At 46.6% G+C, this 7,986-nt stretch overlaps 1 non-coding gene across 1 annotated transcript; it reads right to left on the bottom strand.

The window, feature by feature from the left end:
* Nucleotides 1-5,893: 5,893 nt before the first annotated feature.
* Nucleotides 5,894-5,966, bottom strand: TRNAK-UUU. Its single transcript has one exon. It is a non-coding gene; the product is annotated as a tRNA-Lys (tRNA).
* Between the last annotated feature and the right edge of the window lie 2,020 nt (nt 5,967-7,986).

The following is a 7,986-nucleotide window of genomic DNA, read 5'->3' as shown; positions in this document are numbered from 1 at the left end:
GTAGGCACTCCTCTTCCTTTAGAGGAAGGTGAATCTGCGCGATCGTTCACTGAAAATCATGTATTGTGGAATAGTGAGGGAGGAGATACTCTTCAACAAATCTTCTCCGATTATACGGAAGCCGGGGACGCAAGCGAATTCGTCGCAATAGCCACCAATCTGGCGAAGCGGTTTCGCCGCGCCGAGCTCGGTGAACCGGATTCTCCCGACCCCGATGTAGTACCAAAAGCTGCCTCTGATTTCAGAATCCAATTTGGAAAATTGGCTATGGAGATTTTGTGCGGTCAGAGATTCATACAGACACAAAGGGGCCCCTATTTTCAAGCAGGAAAGTCGTTTCGATCCAATCCATTCTTGGGGTCCGAAAAAGACACTGGATATGTCAGTGACTTTGCACGACAAAGCGTTCTCCGAGGGCATGGAATGTACCATTTTTTGGTCAGAATCTTTACAGTAATGTCGGATCACAGGGCTAAGTCGAAGCATGCCAGAACCTTCGCCTCGCTCTTTAGAGGCATGAGTGGTCACAACTCGACGTAGTCTAGCAGTTCTATTTGGCGCACGAATTGCGTATAGCAAAGTTGAAGAAGGCATTCTAGGAGCTAAAGGCGTCTCACTCGTCTCTCATTCGCTCGATGCTTAAGTACCGGTTTGCTTCTACGTCTAAATATCGTATATAGTAGTTGCCAAACTCACAAGCATCACACACTTCGATCTACTTTATTGAATAACTTAGCTAGATAGAACCGACTCAAGCTTTTAAATGAAAGAAGCAATAATGGCATAATTTCCGGATTCAACTTGTCGAGGCTTCTGCTCGTAACGTCACTCACTGGATCAAATCAAAGGGCTCGGTTTCTGCTCCTCGGCAAAGGCAAAGTCAATTCAATAGGATAACTTATGCTGTGTATAGATTGACAAATTGCTGGGTCTACCCTCAGGGCGCCCTATAACTTATGCTGGGTGCCAGAGAAGAAAAGAAAGGTGGTAACCTCAGACCCTGAACCAGGAGTTGGAAGCGCCTTTGCCAGACTTTCCAATTGAACACGATGCGGGCGATGCAACTCGGCAAGGAGAAGGCTGAACCCTGGTGCTACACTACAGCAGAAGCTTTGGCAGTTTACCATGGCTTGATGTTCTAGTTGTCATGCTAAAGCCGTTGATAGCTACTTCGCTTGACGAGCTAAGTAGAAAGACTTTGCCGAAGTTAGCCAGGTTCCTACCGCTTCTTGATATTATGGATTTTGCAATCCCTGAACGGGAAGCTGCAGGGATTACAAAAAGAGGGTGCTTTCCTGTGTTGCACTGAAAAAAGGACAAAGGAGAAGACGCTCTTCGACTTTCTTTCTTCCTCCCGCGCCCACCTAAGCCCGGCCCGCAGGAAGGGAATGAAGATGGCATTGAATGCCCTTTCCGCAAGAAGGATAGGAGTTGGCTTACCGCATCTACCTTCTCATCGCGGGATAAGGGCTGGGGCGTTAACTTAAGTACTAAAGCTGCTGGAGCGGCTGCCTTCGTTGATTCCCCACGAAGGAATCGGAATATCGCCTGTCTGCGCGAGTCACCTTCCTTAGGCTCCGAGTCACCTTCTTCTAAGCTCCGCTGGACGACACGGCATTATCGTTCTATAGGCCGGCCGTACTTGTGCGATTGTGAGGAATCGACATGATAATGAACGAAGAATCATTGGAATTTCCCATCTTTTTCAGCTCTACTCCCGAAAAGAGAAAGGAAAGGAGACTGATCTTGACGTCGGCGTTGGTTTTTCCAACGAAACATTCTTTCACGAACTTTAATGACAAAATGCTAGTTGCCTCGTAACGCATACACTGGAGGTCCCATCGGGCGGAAGGGGAGGAAACCGGCTATTCGAACTGGCGGGTGGGTGGATACCCTAGTGCTTATTGCTTTGTCGGAGCAGGGGCGGAGAGGGATTCATTAGTTTGACAACACAAGGGTGTCATGTGGAGAAAGACAAACAAAGCCCTGTGTGTGGAACTACTTAGCCCTTCGCGGTCCTGCTCCCTGGTCTCTACCTTGCTTACCGCCCCTCGTAGGGGCCAGCGTACCCATACCGAAAACGATTTACTCTTTTTATGGGCGCTTTCGACTAGGCTCTCGTTAAGGAATCGGCCCAAACAAGACCGAGATTCCCGCGAGAATTGCTACGCCGAATTTCTGTCGATAATAATAGAAATTAGACTATGACGTGCATTAATTTCCTTACAGAAAAAACAAATTTCATTTATACTCATGACTCAAGTGGGCTAATTTTGCCTGACAAACTTCGAGAGTTTTTTTTTTAGTTGCCACCGAAAAAGCAATTTCATCTAAAGGGAAAATGCATTGCATTTTCAAGGGATTGCCAAGCTAGGCTAGGGATCGTCCGCGGGTATCAGGAATATCGTATTTATCTCTTCTAATCTAGATCCCACTTCCCTCCACTTCTTGAATCGAATACAAAAGATCGGAAATGTCCGTTCGTTCTTTTCCACCTGATGACGAAGTGCCCGGTCTCAAATGTAAGTGCTTTCTGGCACATTGTGCTAAGTGCTCGAACCGTTGGCTGATCTCAGCTGTATCGCCTCATACAAATTAGTTAAGCGAGAAAACAAACGGCTACATAGGAGCTCTATGGTGGAGACCGAGAAGAAAACCAGTAGGAAGGCGATCCGAAGTCTAGTGTGAAAAGAGATAGTTGCCCGCCTCTTGATGGAGAATTGAAAACATCCCAACGTATCTTTCACTAATTAAGTAGTAGTGAGGCGTCGGTACGTCAGCTGGAGAAGAATGCTTGCTTTTCGTATCACTGGTGTAGTGATTGACACGGTCTTCGCAACATCCAATGTCTCCCACGAGGGTGCCTGAAACTCCAGTTGAGAATTGCTCCTTTGTATGACCGAACCCTCGGCTTTGTCTCATTCAAGCTAGAAAAGTAAGAAATAGCTCAGCTCAGTCTTTCTCACGAGGGGATTAGCATTATTGACCCCATGAGAAAGCACTAACACCTTCCTCATCGGGGCTCCGCGCACTGGGAAAAGGCTTCCGCGACAGGAAACCGAAGCATTGTCATTGGGTTGAAGATCAATTCATATCGACAAGACTTTCCATTCATCTTTTTGTTGATATTTGGATTCCGTTTTCAAATAAAGTCATCTTGTAGTTAGAAATCACCTTTAGAATCATCAGCCTCTGTCCCTACACTGACTCGCTTATCCGGGATCGATCCTCACTACGGTCCTTTATTTCGAAACGAGGATAGGTCTCTTCTTCCTGGGAGGGGCGGACTCTACGTTGGTAGATCGAACTTTCATTTCTTCCTTCCATTTCATCTGTTCAAGTAGTCTCCTTTTCAAGTAGATATGCTTTGATACCAGACTGGTGTGCATTCTATGCTTACCCAGCGAGCGAAGGAGCGAGCCAATTCCTCTGTTCCGGTAGAGCCAATTCCTTTGAAGAATTGTTTACTTTCTTGTCTTTCCTCCAGTGAACAGAGTGGAAGACCAGGCTTGGAAAAGCCTTAAGTTTAGGCTCCCTTCCTTCACTGAACTGATTCACCCGGGTCCAAACCTGCTGAGCTAGCTAATTTTTCCTTTACGAGATCTCGGCTCTTCGGAATGATTGGAGAGAGCCCCGCCTCCTCTTGGTTGGTGCCGGGCAAAAAGTAGTGTTTTTCTAGTTTACCTCAAAAATGCATGTTTTGAGAGCAATATTTTTCGATCAAGTCCTAATCACTTAGCTGTAAAAGATGGACTAGCTCGAGACCTTGGCTTCAAACAATCGATTGAATCTGGATTCCTTTGCTTATCCTTCCTAGCTATAGTCTCTCTTGTGCCTTCGGCAGTAAAAGTGAAAGATTTCTGTATCAGCAGTTTGTTTCCCCATTTGCTCAAAGAACGCATAAAACCTGTTCCCTCACCGTATCTCCACCACAGGTTGGGTTTGAGAGCCGTGTGATGGGTGACTATCTAGCACGGTTCAAAGAGCACGTGTATGTAGTCTGCGCTGGTGAATGGAAGCCCCCGCCGCAGCTCGAGTACGGTCCGTGCGCCGTTTTTCTTCCCAGCTGCATAGCTTTAAGATCCTAAGCTACACCACAGCTAAATCAACCAACGTCAGGGATTCTAGCTCAAGATCAGGAAAGAGCTTCGTTCCCTCCCGCCTGCTGGCTAGAGTTATACCATCCACTCTTGCTGCTGACTGTGAAGTAGCGTAAAACCCTCTATCGCGTCTGTTTGTTTGCCGTTGTACGAAAGTCTATCGATTCAAGAATTTGCAAATCCCTTGGGTTCTTTGCCGAGGTTAGCCTAGCATTGGAAGCCCTGGTGGATATCCTTGCTTTGAAGATGAGGATTATGATGTAATCACTACAAACAATATGGTAGCAACCACTTTCCATTTCACCAGAAAATTACAGTACTGCTTTAACATTCTTTAAAGAGAATTTGGAGAACCAACCCTTTCCCCAGATACGAATAAAGGAGACTGCTTTCTGTATAATTGTGCTGCCGTCATCCTTAGTACAGACAGACTGATTGGGTGCTAAGATCCGGCGGGTGACATGCATTAAGCGAAATCAGTTGTTATGTTTTTGATCTTATTTGCGCGAGAAGACCCTTGACTGAGGAGACGTGTTTGGCTTGGATGATGCCGCTATGCTCCTATTCACTTTCAGAGACCGCTCTGAGTTTGCCGGTTTTGCGGCAACCCTTTCACTAAGAACATTTTAGCCATTAACGAAATGCCACTATTCCACAATGCTTCTTTGATTTATGTGTAGAAGCGGTAGTAGTGAAGAAAATGGAGGGAGAAGAAAGAAAGCGATGTGACACGAGAATAGATCACATCCGACAGCCAGCCATGCCATTAGATAGATCCGCTCTGAGTCTTCTGCAGGATGAGATCCGCTTGGTCTTGTGATAGGGGCTTGAGGAGGAAGAAGAGGGGATTTCTGAAAAAAAAAGAATGAATCTCCTTATTTATAGGGAACAGGACGTGTGACTTCCTCAAACGAAACGAATGTGGCTTTCTTAGAGTCCTTTTACCAACCAGTCAGAACCAATATTTCTCTGTTATATTCTGTTTTTTCTTTGTCAGCTAGCACAATTTGGATTTCGAGTCCAATGCGCTAACGCTTTCTTTAGTTTTCTTGCTCTTTCTCCGGGCTTTGACCATGTCTCCCGGATGCTTTGGTCATTCTACTCCTTGATGCCAGTCTGTGCTTGCTGTCATGCTGGCAAAAGCGGGGGTTTCGGCCGGCTTTACCTACTATTGGATTTGAACCAATGACTCTCGCCGTATGAAAGCGATACTCTAACCGCTGAGTCAAGTAGGTCAAGCTGAGTCAAGTCAGAGAAAATCAAAAAAAAGAGAAAGCCAACCAAAGCGCAACCAGAGTTCTCCGCGGGGTGGAGCGCTAAGAAAGAGAAAGCGTTATCGCTATACGAAATGAAGCAGCGGCTAGCACACTAAGATAAACCACTTGGTTTAAAAAACAGCTTAGTGGCGTGTGATTTCTCAGTTCAGTTCCTGATTTCTCTCAAGCCTAAACCGGAAAAGGAAACCTATTACCCGGGGTCCCCCCTTTCGGCTATCTCATCTGCTGTTCCTCGACTCTCAGGAAGGTAAGATCATCAATCAATAGTAGGCTGCTGCTCTGTGCAGTTAAAGATGGGATCCAACCTGTTCTGTTTGCTTGTTTCCTATAATCTGTGCTCGATTCCATATTTCTGTATCCTTCGATTCCCGGGACAGATCTGATCTCCTTTATACTGACCTCAAACAACGAGCGAAGTCGAGATGTTGATGAGAAAGGGGCTTTTCTCAAGGCCAAAGAGTGCTCTTTGAAGGCTACTATGCATCCTTACGAATACAAGAGTGGTTTTTTTTGTTTTGGGTATAGCAGGACTTGAACCTGCGACCATTAGGTTAAAAGCCCAATGCTCTACCAACTGAGCTATACACCCGATTTTACAAGAAGGCTTGGTGCGGAAAAGAAAAGAGGGCGGCCTGGCCCCTTTTCTTCTTATCATATCACAAGGGCGCGGCTCTGTATGGTATAGTACTGTGGAGCAAGTCTGGGAGTCCTTTCCACTCATTGAGGATTCTATCTAAAAAAGAAGGTCAACGGGGGAGACTACAGTAGCTCGAACTCAGACTATCTACGAAAAAGGTAAAGTCGTCTTTCCTAGGGTTCGACCGAAAGGAGCTGTGTTCTATGGTTTGACGTTGTGGAGGTCCAGCACTCTTCTAAACGAAGAAAGAGGGGATTCGCGCTACCTCCTACTCCTACAGAAGATCGATTGGCGCGAACTTCCGATCGATTCCTTATTCATTGTTGCCGACCCTTACATCATCATAAAGAGAATCAAGATATCCCAAGAACCCAGCTAGGGATGAATGACTAGCACTCAAGAACAAGCAAGGGATGAGCGCACGGGAGCGGCGTTGCTTGTTGCTTTATTATCACATTAGAGAAGCGGAACCTCCAAGCTCAGACATCTCGAACTCAGAAACTACCCTTCTATCCCACCCTGCTCCTCCGGCATCGGAAGCAGAACTACCTGACCGAAGGAGATAGACAGGAAGGGAAGACGGTCATACAAAGGCCGAATAAAGCTCTCTTGAAGCTGCATCTGAATAGACCTAGAGTCACTCAGTACATACGAACCCTTGAATAAATAAGAATTGAGAAGTATGAAATGTGGGCATCATAACAAAAAAAGAAAAAGACCGAACCAGTAAGACTAATGTCTACTTATTTATACCTTTGAGAGGTCCACTTAGACTATTATGATTTTCTCTTTAGCTACGTAGGTTATATAAGATTCAATTCAATCTAACAAGCGGACTGGACTACCTTCGGCTACTACAAGATATTTAGAAACCTAAGAAGCTGAGCCTACTTTACGCACTTAAGGCAGCAGCAGATGATGAAGAAATGGGCGGTAGATGATAATGAGAAAGGGCGCCCCTTGGCATTTCCTGTGGGGGAGTCTGATTGATCCAATCACGACGAATGATGTCAACCCCCTCTTTTGCGCCTAACTTGACTCTGATTCTCCCACTATGAGAGCTGATCCAGGGGCTAGTTCGGCTACAGAATGGAATTTACGAAAGCCCCCCGTCTTTTCGACTCAATGTATTGCCCTTTGGGACCAGGATCTGACGAGGAAGTGAGAGAGGGGACACCAAACATAGGTGCGTACCATTGCCCCAATCCAATGGACTATGTCATACAGGGAGGAACCCTTGGAGGTTGGGACAGAAAGAAAGCAGGTTTTGCTTCTGCTTCCTTCGAGCAACCAAACTCTTTCGTCAGGTGTGGGTCAAGTTCCCTCATTATTGCTTGACTTCCCCTTTGGGGCACGAAAAGATGGACTAGGACTTAAGTAAGGGAGAGGACAACCCCTGTTTCTGGCTTACCTTCAACGAGTGAGTTGCACTTGACTGGGTGGACAGTTGACCGGAAGATAACTTCGATTCGCCCGGCCAGCAGGCGGGCGGCGTGCTTATCTTGTGTGACAACACTACAGAGCGAGTAGCTCTTCTAGTCGGGCAGCTGTGTGACAACACTCCTGAGAAAGCGGCGCTTTTGTGTAACATGCTATGGTCTCAACGCCCTTACGAGGTAGTGATGAGTTTCACGCGCTCTAAGCCCGGCCCGCGCGCAGTTAGGAGGATTGGCCGCTATCTGAGCGGTACCACCCACCCTACCCTACTACCTATAGGGGGCCGTCCGTCCTACAGCCGCCCGAAAAGGAACTGCAGTAATCTTGAATAGGAATCCTACAGCGATAAAAAGAATCCCCATAAAAATACCACTAGATCGAGCACCAGTGATTTCGTATCCGGTCAAAATCTTGGCTAATTGATCGAAGTGGGTAGCTCCAGTAGACCCATAGATCATGGAACAAATAGGGTGGGTAGGCCCAACCACCACACTACACGTATAGACGCGAACCCCCCTCCTTACCGTACGTGCGA

The sequence above is a fragment of the Triticum dicoccoides genome, chromosome 5A, assembly GCF_002162155.2.
Source record: "Triticum dicoccoides isolate Atlit2015 ecotype Zavitan chromosome 5A, WEW_v2.0, whole genome shotgun sequence".
Taxonomy (NCBI): Eukaryota; Viridiplantae; Streptophyta; class Magnoliopsida; order Poales; family Poaceae; genus Triticum; species Triticum dicoccoides.
This window is presented reverse-complemented; position numbering and strand designations above follow the sequence as displayed.